Raw genomic sequence first — 25,979 nt, 5'->3', positions numbered from 1 at the left:
ACCAATGTTCATTGCAGCATTATTCACAATAGCCAAAAGGGGGGAAACCCAAGTATCCACAAGCAGATGAAGAAATAAACAAAGTGTGGAATATTATCCAGCCATAAAAAGGAATGAAATTCTGATGCATGCTACAACATAGATAAACTTTGAAAACGTGACAAGTGAAAAAAGCCAGACACAAACTCTAGGCGCATGGGTGGCTCAGTTGGCTGAGCAACCAACTCTTGATTTCAGCTCAGGAAATTCCCAGAATTGTGGAATCAAGGCCCACGACACTGTGTGCTGAGCATGGAGCCTACTTGGGATTCTCTCCCTTTCCTTCTGCCCTTCTTCCCCGCTAGCATGTCTGCACTGTCTCTCTCTTGGGGGGGCGGGGGGGAGTCAGACACAAAAAGAACAAATATTACTGGATGGTTCCGCTTACATGAAATATCTAGAATAGGAAAATTTATACAGCAGGAAGTACATATTACCAGGGCCTAAGAGAGGGGAAAATGAGGAATTATTACCTACTAAGCATAGAGTTTAATATTTCTTATCACCTTAAAAAAAACTGCCATACATTACTGAAAGAAACTAAAAGATAACCTAAGTAGAAGGTTTATAAGCCAGAATACTAAGTATTAATGTCAATTTATCATAATGTCTTATTATGACATGTTTATTAAATATTGTGTATAAGTCAATTCTCAAAATCTTGAGATTAGATACTTCACCCCAAAGAAGATATTCAAATGGCCAACAATACATGAAAAGATGCTCAATATTGATATCAGAGAAATACAAATTAAGCCAGAAATACTCCAACTTTGTGCTACTATTTTCATATATACATTTTAAACAATACAATCATAGTTTTTGCTTTAATCATCGGTAATTTTTTTATTAAAAAAAGTTTATAGTTTTTATTATTACCCACATATTCACTTTTTTTTAATGTTGATTCCTTACTGTAAATGGCACTTGCAACCTGATGCCATTTCCATTCAGACTCAATGAACTTTCTTTAGAATTGCTTGCAATGCTGGTGGGCTGGTGAAAAATTCCATTAGTTTTTGTTTACCTCTTCAATGGTTCTTTTGCTTCTAGAATTTCTCTCAGTATATTCCCAGCTGCTTGGCTAGCCCTAACTTCTGTCCCATGCTACTGGAACTACAGGAGGCTGGGATGCATCCAAAGCCAAGAAAGTTACAAACATATAATTCTTACACATTGCAGTTGCAGGCTTTTTTTTTTTTTTTAATTTTTTTTTAACGTTTATTTTTGAGACAGGGAGAGACACAGCATGAACAGGGGAGGGTCAGAGAGAGGGAGACACAGGATCTGAAGCAGGCTCCAGGCTCTGAGCTGTCAGCACACAGCCCAACGCGGGGCTCGAACTCATGGACCGCGAGATCATGACCTGAGCCGAAGTTGGCCGCTTAACCGACTGAACCCAGGCACTCTTGCAGTTGCAGGCTTTAAAGAGTAACCTTTAATCTGGCTTCTGCTTCATTTAAAGTCATTTTTTGCAGCTTTCACAAAGATGAAGTTTAATATTTTATCCAGATTTTATAATTTTATAATTGTTATCTGAAGGATGGTTCACTCAACAACTACTTCACTGGCATCACTGCATCATTACCAGATGTCAGAATCTCAAAATTCTATTAATGTTGAGTGAAAAACTTCTCACATCCTTGATTTTCATTCCTCCCTCTGAATTACGACCTTCATCCCATCACATAAGAATTTAAAGTACTCCCACCATCTTCCAGTCTTTATTCTCTTAACTCACATAGTACATTAAGAGTAATTATTATCTATCATACTGCTTTTATCATTAGAAACAATGTTTTCTGTGAAAACCAGGAAACATGTAATCAGAAACATAATCTTAATTTTCAACTCCACCACTATCCATGAAATCATAAGTACATCACAATCTCTGTGATCCCTATTTCTACCATCTGCAAATGAGAACATCATCCACCTCATTAGTTAAGCTTAGAACCAAAATATAATAATTAATGCTAACAAGGGTAGACAAGAATTGGTCAAAGATATTATAGGGTTTGTAACATGAAAATAGGTGAATGGTTAAAATCATTATATACAAAAAAAGAACAAACCGAACAGATTGGGGCACTTGGATAAAGAGTTCATTCACTGATTCAATAAGCATTTAGTAAATTCCAACAATATATCAAGCATGTTCAAGGCAAATTTTTCAGCTTGAGAAATAATAATTTAGGGGTGCTAAGGACATAATAATTGAAGTCAAACAGACAATGAAGGAAAATGTGGCATTTGTGACTCATCACAAATTTGTGATAACTTACATAATAAAAACAGAGACCATCTCCTAGAAATGATACATAATGAGAAGGAGCAAGGAGCAAAGCTTCAATGCAGTTTATACTTCAGAGGTATATGAAAGAAAAAAGCAGTAACAAAAAGAACATGTAGCTGGAGAAATCACAGAAAAACCATAAAGCACAGTTATTATGGAATACAAGGGAGAAGTAAATGTTAAGAAGAAGTAAAATACCAAATGTTATAAAAAAAAAAAAAAAGGTAGGACAGGATGAGAAATGAAAACACACAGATTTAGCAACTGGAACTCAGTCTTACCTTAAGGATGTTGTAAAGCATTTTAACATGAGCTTAACTATCTATCTGGTTAAGTAAGAAAAGTTTACTTTCACTTGAGGAAGCAGAATGCCAGTAGAAACAATAGTCAAACTGCAGAAGGTAGCCGAGTAAGAATTAAGAAACTGGACCACAAATCAAACAAGCTCAGTGAAAAAGGGAAGGATAGGGAAAGAGTAAAAGTAAAAGGCATTTTTCAAGATTAAGTGTGATAAGATGGAGAACCCAGCATGGAAAATGAGAATAACAGAAAACAGCAAGGTTCAAGTGAAAGGAAGAAGGGATAAGATTAAGAATATAGATATTATCCTTTGAAAAAATAAAAACATTTTGTTCTTTGAGTGAAGATAGAGGAAATAAAGTATAAAATATGAAATGAAAAAAGAATGAGAAAAATAGAAATAGGACTGGTCATTTGAGGACAGTGGAAAGGTTCCAAATAACTAATATTGAGAATGAAATAGAAGAAGATCAAAATGAGATAAGGATCACCAGGAAGCACTGAGGCTAAGCTAGGAGGAAAAGTGTCAATTTATATTATGAACTTCTAAAGACCGTAATCAGATAGAACTCTACCAAATCTAGGAAGTCCATGAACAGGGAACAAAACCAAAGAAATGAACAGTTGTAATTATTTCAATTAATAGACTGGAAATTTCTGAAGAAAGATCAGAAGTATGGAAACCTTAAGTATTAATAAGAATAAAACTGAGATGACTACTAGATTAAAAGTGGGCTACTCTGGATCAACCTTTTCCTTAAAAACGGTGGGGGGCGGGGTGAGTTCTGAAGGAAAAAGCTTTTAGGAAAACTTCCTTGCATGATGTTGCTACAGAAATTGTACTGGGAGAAAAGGGAGTCAATACTATTGTGTAATGGTTTTCAGACACTTGTACAAAAATAATGTGACATTTAGAATAATCCAAGTCCATTTGAGCTTTCCTCAGTAAGATTAAGTAGTGAAAGACCGTTCTGACAAAGAATAGTTTAATTATTCTATCCACACAACCCTGACCAATATCTCCAAGGTGTATTATGAAGCACATCAGTAGAATAGCAAACTCTAGGACATGAGCTGAGAATCTGCTACCTAGAATATAAAGCAACTCTGATTGACTTCAGTAAGAAATTAGTGGTTTAACTAAAGGGCAACTCCTCTTACTCTTGTAAGAAAAAAAGTGTCTCTATTAATATTAAAACCCCCATTTCAAATATAAATAACTCAGAATTAATATACACTTAATTATTGTTAGTAAGCATACAGAACAAGAGAAAGAAAGTATAGTGCACAAAAGCCATTTTGCCTTAATTCAGCCATAAATAGGTTAAACTCTCTCTTAACTGCCACATTTGACATATACCATAGAAGGAAGTAACTCTCAATTAAATCTTTTTTTATTATAACTGAAAATGTAATACCATCAAAAATGACATGTTTCACCTTTTATTTCCTTTTCCAATGCAAAATGTCCATGGGTGGTATAAAACAAACTATAAAAATATCACAGTGAAGAACAATGTTACCTACCAATTGACACTTAAGTGGATGCTTAACCAGTGGACACCACGATTTAAAATCAACTAAAAAAAATATCAATAATTTTGGCTCTATAAAATTTCATTATTTGAAGTTAACACAGTGTTAGATAATATGAATGATACAAACAAAAGTAAATTTCCCTAATAAAAATACATTAATCACACTATATTATAATCCCTTGCCCTTACGCGGAAAGCCAACACTAGTGAGTGGTGATATTCCATTGTTATATGCCATTTCTCTAAAACCAACATTAGAAAACATTATAGAACAATTCATTCTGAAATATGCCTTCAACTGATAAAAGCCACATGATAAAAAATAAGGAACTAAAATTGTCCCATAAAAATCAAGAAGATACATACCTATTAAACTTGAAGGAAAAGTATACATATTCCATATGTAAGTTTACAAATATATCAAAAAATTAGTGCCTACAAATATCCTGCACAAGACTAAAATCAGTAAGATTCTCAAAATTTATTTTCTCCTCCTGGAAAAGATAAAAAGAATTCTGATAATAGTGTTAGCCTAAAAGTCCATAGTTTATTAAGGTATGACATCAAATATACCTTAAGTGCCATGATAAACTAAGGTATCATACAATCCAAAAAAACTAAACATGAATTCACAAGACTATTATCAATGGATATATCACACACAGCTAACATTTTCATGGTAACCCATGGGATCAAAACATAGCATTTTCCTTAAAACAATTAACTAAGGAATTGAAGCACAAATATAAAGATAATTGCTTCCTTTGGGCTTTGGCTGTCAAACACAAAAAATGCCAATGCTTTATAGTCCTGTGGTAATTAAAACCTTGTCACAGATCTAAACTATAAATGAATATTTATTTAAAGATAAATTTGCAATATGACACCAAAAGCACAAGCAACAAAAGAAAAAACAGATGAACTGAACATCATCAAAATTAAGAACTTCTGTGCTTCAAAAGACACCAGAAATAAAGTGAAAAGACAATCCACGGAATGGGTGAAAGTATTTGCAAATCCTATATCTCATAAGGGAATAGTTTTCAGAATATATAAAGAATGCTTACAATTTAACAAAAGACAATCCAATTAAAAAATGAGCAAAAGATTTGAACACACACTTCTCCAAAGAACATATGTAAATGGTCAATAGGCACATGAAATAATGCTCATCATCAGTTTTATAGAAATGAAAATCAATACCACAATGAAATACCACTTCGCGCTCACTTGGATAGCTAAAACAAAAAATGACTAAAAGTAACAAGCGTCTATAAAGATGTAGAGAAGTTGGAATCCTCATATCCTGTTGGTGCGATTATAAAATAGCACAGCCATTTTGACAGTTCCTCGGACTTAGACAGTTATCACATCTTGCAATTCTACCCTTATTAAGCGCATATCCAAAAGAAATAAAAATATACATCCACACAAAAACTTATACCAGAATGTTCATTGCAGAAGCATTCCTAATAGTCAAAGTTAGATACAATCCATCAACTGATGAATGGATACAAAAATTATGGTATATAATGGAATGGTTTTTCCCATAAAAATGAATGGCACATGCTACAACATGGGTGAACCTTGAAAACATTATGCTAAGCGAAAACAGCCAGACACAAAAAGACAAATAGAATATGCTTTCTTTTATATGAAATGTCCACAATAGGCAAATCTATAGAAACTGAAAATATTTAGTGGTTGCTTGGAGAAGGGGGCTGTGGGGTAGGGGAGGCAGGCAGGGTGTTTAAAGGGAATTAGGGAATGACTGCTAACGGATACAAGGTGGGGTTGAAGTATCCTAAAATTAGATAGTAGTGTCAGTTAAACACCTCTGAATATGCTAAAAACCACCAAATTGTACACTTATGGATGAATTTCTTGATATGTAAATGTATTCCAATAGTTACTAAAAATAAATTTGCAGAAATGAAATACATATCATAAGCATATACAATGCAAACATGATTGCCTCCCTCAAACTAACTCAAATATATGCATCAGTGGGGAAGAAAACACATTATGTTGATTTGTTCTACCTAATATATCTTCAGGAATCAGTTACCACATTTTATAATAGTAAAAATTTGAGATTTTTATAACATCATTTGCTCCTAAAAATGTACATTTATTATAAATATACAGTAAGCAGAATAGTGTAATTGTTCAATATTTAAGCATCAACTATGATTATAGAATTTTAGAAACACATTTGGTTAAATACATATTGTTTCAAACACATTAATAATCATAATAAGAAAAATCAGTGTTTATTATTAAATATCTCTTCATATATCTAGGAAACTTCGATCAGCTAATCAAATTTATTCATCCTTAGTAATATTTCACAGACTACATCAAAACAATTAAAAAACTATATTATGACACTTGATAATCCAATGCCTCACATTGCTGAAGTATATTTAATAATTTTTAAATCTATCACTATTAACCAAAGCCTAAGTTTATGAAATTCTTAATATTAAAATGTTATTACAATGAAATTAGAGACCCCAAAGAGAAAATAGCTTAGGGCCTTACCAGAGTATTTGTCTTCATATTGACCTACTATGGTAAACAGGACCTAATGTAAGGAGGAGTCAAGTAATGGATGGCTAAAGAAGAAATCTGTATTACTGTCACCAGCTAATAGAAAACTGCTACAAACATCTCACATGAGGAAAATTGTGTTTCCTTCACCGAAGTACTAGCATTCTTGCCCACTAAGACAGCTCTGCCATCGAACTCTTTTAATACTCAGATTGCACACTAAAAGAATTTTCTGGATACAGTGTATAGAATAAATCAGAAGGAATCAGAATAAATCTATAAAGAAATTCTAGTACCAAGTAAAAATTATAAGAAATATAAATTATATTTGTTATTTACACTGACTATTGTAAACATCACTAAGGTAACATACATGCAAACTTAAGTAACATGCAAAATATTTAACACTGAAAGTATGTACTTACCAAATACTTAGGTAGCCTGTTAAAAATCCCTCTGCTGGTTGAGATTCCCTAAATAATAATAATAATAATAACAAAATGAAGAGGAGGAAGAAGAGGAGGAGGAAGAGGAGAAGAAAGAACTTTTGAACTTCAGAAGTTACCCCTACTCTGTAAAATCTAGCCAAGAATCCCACTTGTTTTTTTACAACACTTAAACACATCACATGCTGAAACTTTGGCACATGATAAATATAAAACAATTTTTCCTAATGTTAGAATTTGAATTTTATGTATAATATATGGAAAAGCTAATGAATTATCAAGATATTGGTAGAGTTTACTAGACTACAAAGAATGAGCTCTATAACAAATTAGATTTCAAAAATTACCAACCAAGACAAGAGCAAAGTAACAAGGTCTTAGAGAAGCACTGTTAAATTCTTCCTGACCATCAACAGACAATATCATACACTACACTTCTGGTATCTGTAGTTACCACCTTGTAAGCAGCACCTAGACAACCTAACTACAGAGTTAAAGTACAGACAGGGAGGTGGAAAAGTCTTTACAAAGTATTCACTCTATTTTTTTTCATTAACATAAGGAAGCATTTTAAATTCAACCTTACATTGACAGAAAAAAATTAAAATATTTTATCTACAATAAAAGGAAATGAATGTATAAGCAGGCAGATTACTTTTACTATTTACAAAAGTTCGTTATCAATCATTTTATAGCAAGCATGGTATACACCCTTTCAATCAGGTCTCATGTCAAAATAATCTTCAAAACAGGGGTGCCCGGGTGGCTCAGTCGCTTAAGCGTCTGACTTCAGCTCAGGTCATGATCTCACAGTTTGTGAGTTCGAGCCCCACATTGGGCTGACAGTGCAGAGCCTGGAGCCTGTTTCAGATTCTGTGTATCCCTCTCTCTCTGTCCCTCCCCCACTCATGCATGCGCTCTCTCTCTATTTCTCTCTCAAAAATAAACATTAAAAAAATTTTTAATAATAATCTTCAAAACAAAGTTCAAAATTCAAGAATAAAGCACTAGCTATAGAGATTTTATTGCTTGCCAGGCACATTGCTCACAACTTGAAAAAACTTATACACACTTTTCTTAAATTAGCTTTATAGATTAAAAAAAAAAGTCTTATAGAAATTAAATCGCCTGCTTAAATATAACAGCTGCCTTTGACTGAACAACCCAATGTCTTTAAGGCACTGTACTCTTCAAAAACAAAACAAGACAGAATACAATTCACAAAACTAGACTGCCTCTTTTAGAGTCAGGAAAAAATGTTTTTAAATCCCTTTTAAAGAATTACCAGAATACAAAATCATGTATCTTACTAACAGAAAATGTTACCATACCAGAACTTAAAATACCACATACAAAATAAAATAAAAATGTTTTCTTATGAGTAAGGCATACCAATAGATTTTCTATCACTACCACTGTTAAAATCAAAATCCATCAAATTCATTACATCCATCCATAGGCCATAAAAAAAGGAAGGAGAGAAAGTATATCAGAGACCTAAACAATAAATTTTAAAACAATTAAGCTTTTGGGAAGCCTGGGTGGCTCAGTCGGTTAAGAGTCCGACTTCGGCTCAGGTCATGATCTTGCAGTTTGTGAGTTCAAGCCCCACATCAGGCTCTGTGCTGACAGCTTGAAGCCTGGAGACTGGTTCGGATTCTATGTCCCCCTTTCTCTCTGCCCCTCCCCTGCACTCGCTTGTGCACACACGTGCTCGCTCTCTCTCTCTCAGAAATAAACATTGAAAAAAAAATTTTTTTTAAGTAATAAAGGTTTTATGAGAGAAAAATATTGTCATGACTTTGAAATAGGCAAAGATTTCCTACACAAGACACAAAGATCAACACAACAAATGGGGCTTCATTACAATTTAAAAGTAGTATTCTTTAAAAAGTTAAAATGCAAGCTACAGAGCAGGAGGAAATATTCATAATGCACATGCCCAACAAAGGACTCAGGTATGAAAATTTTTTTTAATATTTATTTATTTTTGGGAGAGAGAGAGAGACAGAGCATGAATGGGGTGGGGCAGAGAGAGAGACGCACAGAATCCGAAGCAGCCTCCAGACTCTGAGCTGTCAGCACAGAGCCCAACACGGGGCTCAAACTCATGAACCATGAGATCATGACCTGAGCCACAGTCAGACACTTAACCAACTGAGCCACCCAGGTGCCCCCAAAATATTTTTTTTTAAAAAACAACTTCAAATCATCAAAAACAAGACAACCCAATTTTTAAGATAGGCTGAAGACCAAACAAAACTTCACAAGAAAATAATTTCAAAACCCAATAATCATATTGAAAAGGTACTCAATATTACTATTAGGAAAATACAGGCAACATAATAAGATACTATTATCAACCGAAATGTGTAGTATTTATTTAAAAACCAGACAATGCCAAGTGCAAGTGAGAAAGTACAGCCACTGGCATTCTCATACACTGCATGTAGGAATGTAAATTAGTATAACCGGTATGGAAAACTATTTGGAAGTACCTACCAAAGGTGAACATATCCATACCCAATGACTAAGTAATACCATTCTTAAGTATGCAATCAATAGAAATGTGTACATATGTGCACAAGGAGCTATATACAAAGTTTATCACAGCAGCATTATCTAAAGAGCCCAAAACTCCATATAATCCAACGTCCACTAGGAAAGGGGTGAAATAAAGTATAGCATTACATGTTCGTGTAATCCTAAACCTCAGTGGAAAAAAAGAAAACTAAAAACAAAACAGGATACATATCACAAACATAATGTCAGGTGGGAGTGTGTGAGCGTGTGTGTGTGTGTGTGTGTGTGTGTGTAATTTATTAAATTCAAAAAACAAGCCAAACTAATCTCTGACCACAAAGTCAGAATAGAGTTAACTTTGGGATAAAGGGGTTATTTGATTGGGACAGAACACAGGGAAGCTTTAGAGAAGTAACTATCTTGATCTAGGTTACAACTACAAAGATGTGTTCACTTTGCAAAAGTTTATCAATATAGAAGTATTAATCTACTTTTCTACTTTGTCTGGCCTGGTAGACTCCTCCAAAACTCCAATCAGCCAAAAATTGTCATCAGCGTTCTACTAGTAGGTAGCTGACCACTCAGGTACAGTTCTCAGACATAAGGTGCACAAGTAACCCTTTCACAAAACTGATTTTTTAATCAGTTTAACCATTTGTTCCACCCCCAAGCCAGATACCTGCTTCTTCTAATTCAGGTATTTATCTTTCTTTTTTTATTTTTTGTAATTTTTTTTCAGTTTATTAAACTGAAAAAATTTATTTTGAGAGAAGTGGGGCAGTGCAGAGAGAGAGAATCCCAAGCAGTCTCCACACTGTCATGCAGAGCCTGATACAGGGCTCAAACTCATGAACTGTGAGATGGTGACATGAGCCGAAGACAAGTCAGACACTTAACCGATCGAGGAGCCCAGGCGTCCAGGGTACTTCTCTTTCTAAATGGTATTCACCAGGTTACTCATCAAGAGTAAGACTTACCATTCCCACTTTGGGAAATTTTGATATGAATAAATCTGTTAATTTGAGAGACATCTTAGAACTAAAAGGGGGGGGGGGGGGAACCTCCCTTAAGAGAAGTTTGCCTTATCTTCCTAAAAGAGAAAGATCAACTTACTGAATATAAGGAAGACCTCTCCAGAGGTCACACATCTCAGCAAACAAGACATATACTAGGAAAAGGATCAGGATCACAGAGTTATTAATTCTGAAGCTGAGAACCAACAGATCCCATCCAACATCTAAAGAGCCTGCAGAACTAGACATGGGTTTATTAAAAAAAAATTACCTAACTATAATTTCCAGTAATACTAAAGACCCCAAAGAGGACAATAAGGATGTAAGTAGAACAGTCTTCCCCTAAAACAAAAGAGACGCAGAATGAATGAATTCAGTGACTACATACCGTTCACCTAGCAACAAATAAAGATTGTTCATGAACTATAACCATGCAAATATTTGTATTTGAAAATCTTGCATCTTTAAATATACTTATTTATATATGTTATGCTAATAATATATTTCCCTATATTATTTATTATTCCCTATATACTGTTATTTTTTGTTGTTTTCTATTTTAATTTTGTAGGTGGAAAAGCAAGAGGTAGACTGGTGATGAATATAAAAAAAGCAGGATCTCAGCTAGTCAAAAGTTGTAAGTAGTTAGAAAGATCAGATCTTGAATAACCTGGAACAAACATCATTTCTCAAATTACCCATCACCTATTCAATTTAGCCTAATTACAATATTTCACAAATCAACCCAGTACAAATCAACAGTGTATCTCCACCTTATACAGAAGTGAATCCCAGTACAACCTTCAAATGTTTTCAAAAACCTTCACCCCATCACATTTTCTGCAAAAGATGTAAATTTGCACTTTAAAAATCTCATGTTGCATTTCTATTTCCTGAACAAAGAAGACACAGCACTCAGTATTTATCCTCTGAAGCATCTTGCCTGATTGCTTCAAAACTGCAAAGAAATGCTTAAACAATACTTCAAAGAGTTTGAAAGGAATCCCTCAACATTCTTTTTTTTTTTAATGTTTATTTTATTTTTGAGAGAGACAGAGACAGAGTATGAGCAGGGGAGGTGCAGAGAGAGAAGGAGACACATAATCGGAAGCAGGCTCCAGGCTCCAAGCTATCAGCACAGAACCTGACATGGGGCTCAAACTCACGGACTGCAAGATCATGACCTGAGCCGAAGTTGGACACTCAACCGACTGAGCCACCCAGGCGCCCCAGAATCCCTCAACATTCTGATTACCGTAGACACTATTTACAAATTTAAAAAGTAAATTCATGGTATCTTTAAAATATCTGACTTGTCCCAGATGCTACAACACTACAAAATACAAGTTTTGTTGTAAATCATCTACATTTTATATATAATCCTTTTCGCTACACAAATACTCTTTTATAAAGTTAAGCCCCCACCATATTCTTCAACATTCCCACAAACCTTACAAGTATTTCTAAACTCCTCATAAGTTCTTATAAATTGCCAATTTTTACAATGTACTTCTTTCGAAGCTTGTGCCTTATATATCTTTCACCATCATTTTCACGCTCCTTAAGTCAACACAAGTCCCAACTGATCATTTTATTGCAGTGACATATACAACCACTGTGAGAATTCTAAACCCTTTCCAGAAACATGGCCTTTATCTAGAAAGATGAACTGCTACCTTGATATCTGCAACTGGCAGATTCTACAATACATTGAAACTTTACTGGGTCCTAACATCTCATATAATCCCTAAAACTACACTATTCAGACTAAGTTTTTAAAAATGAGGAAAAGAATGATACAATAAGTGAAAAAAAAAGAGTAAAGAATAAACCTATTAACCTTAAACCTGGTACTATAAAACTTGATGCGTACAATTTTAAAGAAAAGAAGAATTTCACAAAATCAAATGTATCAATACTATTTAACAACTAGAGAAAACAAAAGCCCAAAAGAATTTATCTGAAATAATATAAATAGCAAAAGGCAGCCTATCTAAAACCAAGTATTGTGAATCCCAAGATCCCCAAGATCCTTTTCTTTCTTTCTTTTTTTTAAGTTTCTAATTTATTTATTTTGAGAGCGAGCGAGTATGCACAAGCCAGCATGAGTGGGGGTGGGGAGACAGAAAGAGAGGGAAAGAGAGAATCCCAAACAGGCTCTGAACTGCCAGGGCAGATCCTAACGTGGGGCTCCATCCCACGAACAGTGAGATCATGACCTGAGCCGAAATCAAAAGTCTGTCGCTTAGCCAACTGAGCCACCCATGTGCCCCCCACCAATATCCTTTTCTATTACCACTGGCTTCAAGGAATTAGGATTTAAGGTCTAATCTTATTAAAAAGTTAAAACATTTTCCCTTTCCATTCAAAACAAATTATTCCAACGACCCACAGAGGCATACACATTCCTTCCAAGTGTACAATGAAACATTCACCAAAATAAAACAAGCCTTAACAAAGTTTAAAGAATTAAAACAACTAAAAAAATACAAAATAGGTTATGTAATGGAACTAAGCTATTAATAAGTAAAAGAAAAATACCTCCCAAAAAAATCCCTAAAATAAGAATTCAACTACATATCTAAATAACCAATGGATCAAAGAAGGCTCAAAGGAAATTAGAAAATGAAAATAAATACAACATATCAAAATTAGTATGATGCAATCAACATAGTGTTTAGATGGAAATTAATGGCATTAAATGCCTATATGAGAAATGAAAAAGAGGGGCACCAGGGTGGCTCAGTTGGGTGAGCACCCAACTCCTGATTTCAGCTCAGGTGATGAACTCATGGTTGGTGAGTTTGAGCCTAACATAGGGTTCTGTGATGACAGTGCAGCACCTGCTTGAGATCCTCTCTCTTCCTCGCTCTCTGCCCCTCCCCCACTGGCATGCTCACTCCATCTCTCTCAAAAATAAATAAACTTAAAAAGAAGAAGAAGAAGAAGAAGAAGGAGAAGAAGAAGAAGAAGAAGAAGAAAAGTTTTAAATTGAAAAGATTCCACCTTAAGAAACTGGGCAAAGAAGAAGAGTAAGATAAACTCAAAGCAAACAGCACAAAGATAATACTCAAGAGCAGAAATCAATGGATTTCAATGGAATTGAAAACAGTAAAATAGAGAAAAATAAATGGATACAAAAGCTAGTTCTTTAAAAAGCTCAATAAAATTAATAAACCTCTACCTAGACTAACCAAGGGGAAAAAAAAGAGAAAGATAATATAAATTACCAAGAGGACTGAAAGCAGGGATCTTCACTATAGACTTTAGACATTAAAATAATTACAGAATACTTATAATAATTAGGTAATACAAATTAATGCCTACAAATTCAGGAACTAAAATGAAATGTATCATTTCATCCCAAAAGAGAAAAACTGCCAAAACTCATTCAAGAAAAAGCAGATAACCTGAATTTTCTGGTATATATTAAAGAAAACAAATTTGTAGTTAAAAATTTTCCAAAAACTAAAATACATGCTTTGAAGTTTCATAACAAATGCTACAAAATATGTAGAAGTAATGTCAATTAAATACAATTTACTCCAAAAGAAGTAGAATTTACTCCCAACTCAAAGTACCAAAGCAAGACAAAGACACTGTAAGAAAACAGCAGAAACAACATCCTTCATGAACATATACAAAATTCTTCAACAAAATAAGCAAACTCATCTCTCTCCTCCAGCCATCCAAGATGCTGAAAGGAAAGAAGACTAAAGGGAAGAAGGTGGTCCCAGTCCCTGCTGTTATAAAGAAGCAAGAGGCCAAGAAGGTAGTCAATCCCCTGTTTGAGAAAATACCCAAGAACTTTGGCACTGGACAGGACATCCAGCCCAAAAGGAACCTCAGCCACTTTATCAAATGGCCCTGCTACATCCAGCTGCAGCAGCAAATGGCTATTTTCTATAAACGTCTAAAAGTGCCTCCTGCAATTAACCAGTTCACCCAGGTCTTGGACTGCCAAACAGCTACTCAAATGCTTAAGCTGGCCCACAAACACAGACCAGAGACAAAGTGAGAGAAGCAGCAGAGATTATTGGCCCAAACCTTGAAAAAAGCCACCAGCAAAGGGGATGTCCCCACTAAAAGGCTGCCTGTTATTCAAACTGGAGTTAATACTGTCACCATCCTGGTAGAAAACAAGAAGGTTCAGCTGGTAGTAATTGCACATGATGTGGATCTCATTGGCTGGTTGTATTCCTGCCTGCCATGTGACATAAGCTGGGGGTTCCCTACTGCATCATCAAGGGGGAGGCCAGGTTGGTCCACAGGAAGATCTGCACCATTGTCACTCTCACACAGGTTAACTCAGAAAACAAAGGACCTCTGGCCAAGCTGGTAGAAACTATCAGGACCAATTACAATGACAGACATGATGAGATGTGCCATCACTGGGAAGGCAACATCCTGGGTCCAAAGTTAGTGGCTTGCATTCCCAAGTTGGAAAAGGCAAAGGCTAAAGAATTAGCCACCGAACTGGGCTAATAGACGCTATTGAATTTTCTGTATATAAAAGTAATGAACAGTTCTCTTTCAAAAAAACATAAATAAGCAAACTCAACCCAGCAACATAAAAATGAGTAACAGCTCATAAGCAAGTAGAGTATACAGCAAGAATACAAAGCTGGTCCAATATTTGAAAATCAAACAAGGAAAGAGATCGTGTTAATGAAGCAAGAAAAACCACACAGCTAATGATGAAGCACTAGACAAAATCCAGCATCCATTTCTCACCAATAAGGAAAGAAAAAAAAAATAAAGCAAAGCAGGAATTTTCTTAAACTACTAAAGGCTGTCTAAATAAACTTACAGCTAATTCTATATTTAACAATAAACAACTAATAAAAGACCAGGAACAAGGCAAAGACATTTATTCGATTCAGCATCATTACTGGAAGCCCTGGCAAGAACAGTTAGGAAAAAATAAGAAAAAAGGCATACAAATTGGAAATGAATAAATGAAAAATGGTATTGGAGTGCCTGGGTGGCTCAGTCGGTTAACCATCCAACTTCAGCTCAGGTCATCATCTCACAGTTCGTGGGTTCGAGCACAGCATCGGGCTCTGTGCTGACAGCTCAGAGCCTGGAGCCTGCTTCACATTCTGTGTCTCCCTTTCTCTGTGCCCCTTCCCCACCTGTTTCTCTCCCCCCCACCCCTCTCAAAAATTCATTTTAAAAAAATGAAAAATAAATAAAAAAATAAAAAATTTTTCATTTTTAAAAAATGGTCTTTATTTGCATGCATGACAATCTACATAGAAAATGTAGACAAAGGTTACAAAAAAGCTCCTAGAACTAATAAAAGATTTTAACTCATGGAATATGGGGACCTGACTGGATACAGAATAAACATATTAGGTGAGAAGACTCCAAAGGTGGTAAGTATTCCATGGTACATCACAACAAGAACCACTTGGTTCAAGTGGCAACTTACAGATCTTTCTATTTGCAAAGGCACATTTTCTCCTTTGTAATAGTAAGTGATGTGTGGGATAATAATTTGGTATTATGTGTATACCCTGTTTCCAGCAGTCTTTCCTCCAAGGTTTTGGCATTCACTGATGGTTCTGGTCTAAAGTGTTTCACTGGAGTTTTCACTATGATAATATTCTAGGTCTAACATCGCTTCAAAATGTATTAACTTCTCTCTTCTCTAAATAAGGCTTCCCTTTTCCTTTATCCCTCTTATCACTCTGGACTTCTAAATTATTTTTTCAAATTAAGGTTTTACAATTAACTACAATAATTCTCTCACTAAGGCTTAGATAGTTCCAGATATGGCCAGTAGGAACTCCTTTGGAGCTGGGGTTTGGGGGTTCTGCTGATGTGATACAATAGCTTTTGAGCACTTTCTTATTTTCTGGCTGTTTTCTCTGCCCAAGAACTAGGATCTGCAATTTTTCACGGAAGCCTTGGATCCTTTCAGTAGGAACAATATTTAGAGACGATCTTATCAGTGCTGAGTGTAGTTATTGCTACTGCAATTGCTGATGCTTATAAGCCCTTCTACTAGAAGGAAGAGGGGACTATATATGTGTATAATCATAGATTCTTATTGATATTTCCATTCAACTGATAGTAAAAGACTTTTTTATTTTTTTATATATATTTTTTAATTTATTTAAATTCAATTTAGTTAACATACAGTGTAGCGGTGGCTTCAGGAGTAGAACCAAGTGATTCATCTCTTACATATAACACCCAGGGCTAATCCGAAAAAGTGCCCTCCTTAATTCCCATTACCCATTTAACCCATCCCCCCATCCACCTCCCCTCCAGCAACCCTCAGTTTGTTCTCTGTATTTAAGAGTCTCTTATGGTTTGCCTTAGTGGCTGTATTTGTCTATATTCTCTTAATGTTAAATTTATGGTTCCTAATAATATTAATAGGTTAATTTAAATGTCTTGTCTGTATTTTGGAATGGTTTCAAGATTACCATAAATAATATAGTTCTACTAAGTAAATGAGATCAGACTATAGGATTCTTTTTATATATTAATAATATGTCTTGGACATTTTGCTATTTCATGACATTTAGATTTTAATCTTTTTTGGTCAATCTATTAATATTCAAAATATGGATGATGTACTACAGTTTATGTAGTCATTTCTCTACTAGTGGGCATTCAGATTGCTTCCAACATTTTGCTACTACAAATGATGCTATAATTAACACTTACATACATATATATATATATATATATGTAAAGATATATAAGCATATATAGATACATATGTAGATATATATATCTTTATGCATACTTTTATAAAATCATGCATATTCTTAGAATTATTATTCCTTATTCACAATTCATTTTTCTAAGCTTTGTTAATTTTACTTTTTTAATATGAAATTTATTGTCAAATAATTGGTTTCCATACAACACCCAGTGCTCATCCCAACAGTTACCCTCCTCAATGCCCATCACCCACTTTCCCCTCCCTCCCTGAGAAACTTAACAGAAGACCATGGGGGGGGGGGAGAAAAGTTAGAGAGGGAAAGAGCCAAACCATAAGAGACTCTTAAAAACTGAGAATAGGGGCGCCTGGGTGGCGCAGTCGGTTGGGCGTCCGACTTCAGCCAGGTCACGATCTCGCGGTCCGTGAGTTCGAGCCCCGCGTCAGGCTCTGGGCTGATGGCTCAGAGCCTGCAGCCTGTTTCTGATTCTGTGTCTCCCTCTCTCTCTGCCCCTCCCCCGTTCATGCTCTGTCTCTCTCTGTCCCAAAAATAAATAAACGTTGAAAAAAAAAAATTAAAAAAAAAAACTGAGAATAAATTTTGTTAATTTTAGAAGCTCTGTTATGTTTGTTAAAACTTTGCTACAAATTGCAAATATTTTCTACTAATCGGGCCCTCTTATATTTTTTCTTAGAGAAGTCTATTCCATTTTAATGGAGGCAAATCTGTTTTCCTTTTCAAATATATGGTTCTTTACATTTTGATATGTTAAAAAAATAACATTGTGCTTTGTGTGTCTATACACTCTCCTCATTTTTCATTTATTTGGACTCTTTCTGGACTCTTCCTGCATCATCACTATCAATGTTTTTAATTACTACAGCTTTTTTTTTTTTTTTAATGTTTATTTATTTCTGAGAGAGAGACAGAGTGCAAGCAGGGGAGGGGCAGAAAGGGAGGGAGACACAGAATCCTTAGCAGGCTCCAGGCTCTGAGCTGTCAGCACAGAGCCCCACGCGGGGCTAGAACTCATGAACCATGAGATCATGACCTGAGCCGAAGTCAGACACTTAACCAACTGAACCACCCAGACACCCCTTAATTACTACAGCTTTACAGTATAGCAAGCAATACCATAAAACACTTGTCAGGTTTTTATTTTTAAAACTTCTACTGGATACTCTGATTCATATACTTCATATATTTGAGAATCAAGTTGTCAAGTTTCCCCCATTTTTCAAACGGAAAAAATAAATTGTTGTTTTGATTGGAATTGCATTAGTTTTATGGATAAAATTTTGAAAAAGTCTTATAACACTGCACACACAGAAAAGGAAGTCAGCTGCAATACAATATTACTCATGGCACGTTGTTCATTTAAAATAAATCCACTCAGGAACAGTCAATTAAGCATCCAACTTCGGCTCTGGTCATGATCTCATGGTTCATGAGTTTGAGTCCCACATTGGGCTCTGTGCTGACAGCTTGGAGCCTGGAGTCTGTTTTGGATTCTCTGTCTCCCTCTCTCTCTGCCCCTACCCTGCTCGTACTCTGTCTCTTTCTGCCTCTCAAAAATAAATAAAAACATTAAAAAAAAATTTTTTTTAATGAATCCACTCACAACAGCTAATTCAATTATTAAATGCTCAGATGCAAAGTTCCTTGGGACACAAGATTCATACAAAGAAAAATACAAAGCCCAATTAAATGGACAGAAAGAAAATGTAAACACAGTTTACAAAATTAAACAATAATGACAACAAAAATACCAAAAAGACTGAAACCAAGACCTAAGATCAAAATTCTAAAGATGTGGAGAAAAGAAGACAAAGTTGTCCTGATGATATACCTCAGGACTAGGAAGGCTTTAAGTTTTAAACTACAAACCCACAGGGGGCGGGTGAGTGGCTCAACCAGTTGAGCTTCAGACATGGTTGTGAACTCAAAGGTTCCAGATTAGAGCTCTGTGTTGAGCCCTGTGCAGGGAAGGCTCTGTGCTGACAGCTCAGAGCCTGGAGCCTGCTTTGGATTCTGTGTCTCCTTCTCTCTCTCTGCTTCTCCCCCAGTTGTGTACGCTCACTCACTCTCTCCAACTCTCTCAGAAATAATGAATGAATAAACTTTAAAAACATAAAAAAACTCCTAACCCATAAATAGGCCTTGTACCTGATAAGCAGATTCTGTCAAATTAATTTCCTAGGAAGGTATCCTAGACACCAAGAAAGTCAAGGGTAAAATACCTTAAAATAATACTTGTCACAACATTCCAGTTTAGTGCCCCTAGCAAAATGCTACCATAGGTAAAAGTAATAAACATATAACTCTCTCATCCTACCCACCCTATCCTCAGTTCCACCTAACATGTGACAATGCAGAGTACAAACTTTTAAAGAGCCTACATGAAAGACAAAATGCTTGTCTTACTTAAGTTAAAAATTAACACACATTTGGAGTACTTGGGTGGCTCAGCCGGTTGAGCGTCTAGCTCTTGGTTTCAGCTGAGGTCATGATCTCACAGTTTATGAGTTCAAATCCCATGTCAGGCTCTGTGCTGACAGTGCAGAGCCTGCTTGGAATTCTGTCTCTTCTTCTCTCTCTCTCTCTCTCTCTCTCTCTCTCTCTCTCTCTTTCTTTGCCCCTCCCTCTCTCTCTCTCTCCCTCTCAAAATAAATAAATAAAAACTTTTGAAAAACAACACACATTTTGCATTCAATCCTATATTATTTGTGAAGTCATCTTATTATATAATCTTCTAATTACCTAACAGTTAAATTGCTTAACGTTCTTTTTCTTTTTCAGGATTCAGAATAGCCATTTTTTAAAAATTTTTATCATTTAAGTATAGCTAAAATACAATGTCATATTAGCTTCAATTGTACAACATAGCGATCCAACAATTCTATACATTATGTAGTGCTTATCACAATAAGTGTAGTTAGCTTAATGTTTCTACTCTCTAACTCTTTAAGTAAAATTGATGCTCGGACAAATAGTGTTTATCTGTATCCTACGGGTGCATGACTCTCCCTACACACAGGCCAGACCCTACTAAACCATACCACCAAACACTAGAGAAGTTTACATAAAAAGCAAGACCTTACAAAATCAAGAACAAGGCAATACAAACAAAATAGACTGTAATATATACCCTGATGGACAAATACTTTGGTTGAACAGTCAAGTATCTAAATTTCCTATTTAAATCGGGTATAAAAGACCACACAAATTTCTTTTAAAATTGAAGAAACTATTAACAGTAAAGGTGAGAAAAATCAAATGATACTAGGTCATAAGTATATATTTTCTTTAATGTTAAGTTCACAATGACAGAAAATGTAAGTTCATAACGACTGAAATATATACAAACATATATAGATGTGTTGTGTATATATGTATTTCTAATGCTTTTAACAAAATTTGTCAAAATAATACCTTTTAAACTAGGAACTAACTAAAAGTAATGTTTGGCCTTCCTTTAAATATAAATATTAAATATGACCACAATGGATAATTTTGATAAGTAGTAAACAATTATATAGTTGTATTCATAATTGAAAGAATTGTAACAAAGATCTTTTAAACTTATCATTTAATTCATCTTTGGGGCACCTGTGTGGCTCAGTCGGTTAAAGCAACCAACTAGGGTCATGATCTCACAGTTTCTGAGTTCGAGCCCACATCAGGCTCTGTGCTGACAGTTTGGAGCCTGAAGCCTCCGAACTGGACTGTCTCCCTCTCTCTCTGCCCCTCTCCTGTTCACAATCTCTCTCTCAAAAATAAATAAACATTAAAAAAAAATAATTCATCTTTAATGGCCATATTACAAGAGTTTTGAAGGTCAAGACCCCTGTCTTCTATTTTGTCTTTAAGAATAATTTTTACAAATGAGTAAAATCTAGAAACATACATTTTCTCTGGTGCCAAACCTGATTCTAACAAACTATCTAGCACTAAGAAAAGAAATAACATATACTAATATACATAACCTTGGCATAAATGTATGTTTTTAAGAAAATTTATAGCATATTCCAAACTTTCCAATTGAATAACCCTATTAGGTGACTGGAAAGTTTTCTAAATGTAAATACTTGAAAATATGGCCAGAAAAACACAAAACTTGGCTGGACATTCCTATACTGAAAGAGTTCTGAGTCTCCACTCCTACACCTTCTATCTTCAATTACTTCCACGTGGAAAATATTCAATTAACATTCATGTCTTGCCTACCTCTTTTTAAAAGGCACTGCGTATAAGCATATATCACAGCAAATAACCCAAATTATGTAATCAAACTTCCAAGTATAAACAAATTATTTACAAAAGAGAAATTTGTATAGGCACTTGAGACTTATCATCTCTTCCTTTAAGTCTTTTCCTTAAGGTAGATGAGATCTAGACTAAGACATATTATGTTATCAGTGGAAACTCCATAGACCCACAGTAGTCCATGACATATGATTTCTGAGCAAAGTTAGAAAGAAGATCATTTTTCTAATAAACACGGCTACATAAATAAATGTTATCTTAATATAGATGCCTTCCATAAGGCAGTATCACTAACACCCATCCAAATAGGTTCACTTTTAATAAACTATTTACTAAGTCATGTGATGGTCATGTGATATCTTAAAAAGATCCACTTTACAATATGGCACACTCAACTACATATGATTTTGTTATGTATATAAAAAGGAACTATCATGTGTCACTTATACATCTGATTGAAATATTAAATAAACTTGTAATAAAAATTATATTCCAAAAAACTATGAAGAAAGTAGATATGAATTTAAATATTTTCAATTATTCTGGTGACTTCTATCCTTTTGTCTATTTTGCAAATTCTCGTTAATGTGGTTCTTTACCATTTAAAATGTATGTAAATGGGCCACCTGGGTGGCTCAGTCAGTTAAGCGTCCAACTTCAGCTCAGGTGATGATCTCATGTTTCATGGGTTCGAGTCTCATGTCGGGCTCTGTGCTGACAGCTCAGAACCTGGAGCCTGCTTCAGATTCTGTGTCTCCCTTTCTCTCTGCCCCTCTCCTGCTCTGGTGCTCTCTCTCTCTCTCTCACACTCTCTCAAAATAAACATTAAAAAAATTTTTTTCAATATGTGTAACAAACAAAATAACCAAGCAATTCTACATTTTATAACTATTAAGGATCATTACATGTCTTTTTAAAAATCTTTATATTAGCACCAGTTTTATTTATTACTCCAGCTCTAGGGCATGGTAGTACATATAGTAGTCACTCAATTTTTACTGAATAAAATTATTTAACTTTTGTAAGTTTTGGTTTCTTCAAAGTAAAACAAGCATAGCAATACCTACATGTTACAATTGCTTACAATTAAATAAGCACATATATGTAAATAATACATACACACAGAAGGTGCTTAAAAATTAAATAAGATAATATATACACAGAGAAGGTGCTAAAATGTCAAGTTGATCCCTTGTTTCAGTAAAAACAAATAATTGTTGCTATTAGTTTAGTTCATACCTAAAAACAAAGCCAAATAATTTTCTCAAAGTTAATATGGGACCAAGATTAGACAAAAATTTTAGGGTAAAAAGAAAGGAGGCTTATCAACCAGAAACCAGAAAGATTTACTATACATTCATAACGGTGAGATCTGCGGTATTGGGTCGAAGAGGCCAATGAACAAGAACACAGAGTCCAAATTCAAATCTGTGTGTATACGGAAATTTCATACATGACAAAGGTAGTATTACAAGAAGTGAGAAAAAGGACTATTTAAATGAATGATTCAGGGACAATTAAACATCCACTAAAAAAGTAAGGTAAAAATATATCTCTACAACATCCCAGTGTAGATCAAACTTTCTAGGTATTATGTTTTACCAACACCTGAAAAAATCGAAACTAAAACTTTCAAAAGACAATATAGGATAATCTCACAAGACATGAAGATTGAAAATGCTATTTTAAATAAGGCACAAAAGCCATAAAAGAAAAAGTTGATATATTCGTCATCAAAACTTTAAACTTCTGTATTAGAAGGGGTACAACAAAGTTAAAAGTCAAATGACTATATTCCACATTCTCATAGGACAACAACAGCCTCATGTAAATCCAATCTTTCCATACACCCTTCAAAACTGAAAATTAAAAAAAGCATCAACCCAGAGAGCAAATAAAACTACCCATAAACCACACCATTGCCTTAACCAGCAGACTAATACAGAGTCCATGTTAGATATAAGTTGAGGAAGGGGTAAAATTTTAGCAGAGCAAATTCTGAAGACTCAAGCACAGACTGCATGGCAAACAGAAGGAAACTGGAGCCTGGAGTAGGTGGAACACATGATTTCCAGAAAGCGAAAGTCTTACAGTAAATAGGAAAGTACTAAGAAATGGTGTCCCAGAGTAGATCAGATTCCTGGCTACCAATGAATAGATAGGGAGGGTTCAAAGTATGAAGGATCAGAGATGGCAGTCTCAGGAAGATGGGACACCCTTAGAGGCTTGGTGGTAAAAGGAAAGAAGACAGCAAAAGGTGGAAATTAAGTGTTTTACAAAAACAGAAAAGAATCTCAAAAGTGTACAATACACAAATCCCTTTCCCCTCACCCTCCCAGACCAAAAAAACAAACAAGAATAAATAAATAAATAACCTATACATCAAAGAAATTGCACTTCACTATACCAACAAAAGGGAGAGCTCTTGAACAAGAAATATTATAAGCCAAGCAAATCTCTCACCCCTGTCTACATACAACTGGTAACGCTAAGCCAGGAAATGAATAGAAGTAGTAGACAACACTAATTAAAAAGCTACTATAAGAACATGGAAAGGGGCAGCTGTAGCTCAGTCAGCTGGGCGTCTGACTTTGGCTCAGGTCATGATCTAACAGCTTGTGGGTTCCAGACCCACGTCAGGATCTGTGCTGTCAGCTCAGAGATCGGAGCCTGCTTCAGATTCTGTGTCTCCCTCTCTGCCCCTGCCCTGCTCACACTCAATCTCTCTCTCTCTTAAAAATAAACATTAAAAAAAAAAAAAAAAGAATTTTTTAAGGGAAAAAAAAAAAACATGGAAATTCCAATCCAAACACTTCAGCTAATGAAAATTCTCACCACAAAAAATTCACAAAACTGTCAACTAATACTCCAGATTGAAGTAAATACAGTGTGTCTGTGTGTGTGTGTGTGTGTGTCTGTGTGTAAGCAAAAATCAAAAACTCAGAATAGATATTGACAAAACACAGCAAGATATGAAATAATAATTGACCCTACTTGGGAGAATAAACAAAAAGAAAAAAAAAGAAGAAGGAAAAGTCAAATCATTTTTTAAATTATAAAAAGTAAGACTGAATTCGAATAAAAACATAAGGGAAAATAAGGAGCAAGGAGACAGACAAGAGAATAAAAATAAAGGAAAAAAGATCAAATAAAAAACCACAGATCTGTGAAGAAGCTATAACATGCATAACTGGTAACTATGAAGAATAAAAGCAAAATAAAAGAATATATAAAATTATAATTTAAAACGTATTTCCAAAAACAAAAACAAATGCATACATGTATGTTGTAGCAGGCAGGAAGAAATATGATATATGTGAATTTTGACAAAAATCTACATACTTGGAAAAACAATCTCAGAATAATAAACTCTAAAACATAGCCTAATAAAATTTTAATAGTAAATAAAAAAATTAAAAAAAAAAACCTTTGGGGGCTTCCAACAAAAATACTGTACTAAGCCTCTTACAAAAGACAGAAGTAAGGTTGGCATCAGATTTCTCAATGGCAACATTCAAAGTGAGTCAACATTGTAGCACCTTTTTCAAGAAATCCAAGGAATCAAACTGTAAACCAAGGATTTCATACCCAATCAGGTGTCCTTTTAACTATCAAGGCTATTAAAGAAACACAGATTTAAACTTGCATGAACTCCGGAAATATACTAAGCATAGCCCATTATGAGCAATCTACAAAAGAATGAATTTCATATCATCAAATAAAGACAGAGGAAACTTTGACAAAAGCTTTACTAAACAGAGACAACAGTGAATATATTTAATTTTAGATATATTACTAAAACAAAGGTATGGACAAGGACAGAAGAAGAATGGTACTTAAATATTATATTCTTTCACATATTATAATGGAATTTTTAATATGTAAAATAAAGGGAAATAAAAACACAGAGAAGAATCAGCTCTCTGGTGTTAAATAGGTAACAAGTGAATGTCAAAGGATATTCATTTAATGCAGACAAAACAATATTCAGTAGTCTAAGTCCACTGCCAAAATTTAGCCATTAAAACAAAAATATCAACCTTCCTTAAGTAAGAAAATAATTCTCAAAAAGTAGAGAAACAGACCACTATGTGAAAGAATAAAAAACAGCAGTAAATACAACACATCAATCAGAAAAACACCCATCATATCAAGATATGTAAACAAGCTTACATCTCTTAGTAAAAAGAAAAAATTTCAAATTGCTTATTTGATTGAACAGAAAACAGTATTTATAAAAAAACAACAAAAAAGTTAAAAATACTTAGGAATAAATGTAAATGTGTAAAACTTCTATAAGGAAAACTTTAAAACACTTCTGAAAC

The 25,979-nt window shown here is 34.6% G+C and overlaps 1 protein-coding gene and 1 pseudogene across 4 annotated transcripts in view; one reads left to right on the top strand and one right to left on the bottom strand.

The window, feature by feature from the left end:
• FBXW7 (F-box and WD repeat domain containing 7) overlaps positions 1–25,979 on the bottom strand; it is a 228,094-nt gene that overhangs the window by 149,201 nt on the left and 52,914 nt on the right. For 2 of the 4 annotated variants that reach the window (XM_045055772.1, XM_045055773.1), the window contains exon 2: positions 7,152–7,199. The exons of the other annotated variants lie outside the window; for them this stretch is intronic. The gene's annotated coding sequence lies outside the window, so the exon portion shown is untranslated. The remainder of the gene's footprint in view (positions 1–7,151; positions 7,200–25,979) is intronic. 4 annotated transcript variants of the gene reach the window in all.
• On the top strand, positions 14,300–15,483 carry LOC101096885 (annotated as a pseudogene).

The sequence above is a fragment of the Felis catus genome, chromosome B1, assembly GCF_018350175.1.
Source record: "Felis catus isolate Fca126 chromosome B1, F.catus_Fca126_mat1.0, whole genome shotgun sequence".
In the NCBI taxonomy this organism is placed as follows: Eukaryota; Metazoa; Chordata; class Mammalia; order Carnivora; family Felidae; genus Felis; species Felis catus.
This window is presented reverse-complemented; position numbering and strand designations above follow the sequence as displayed.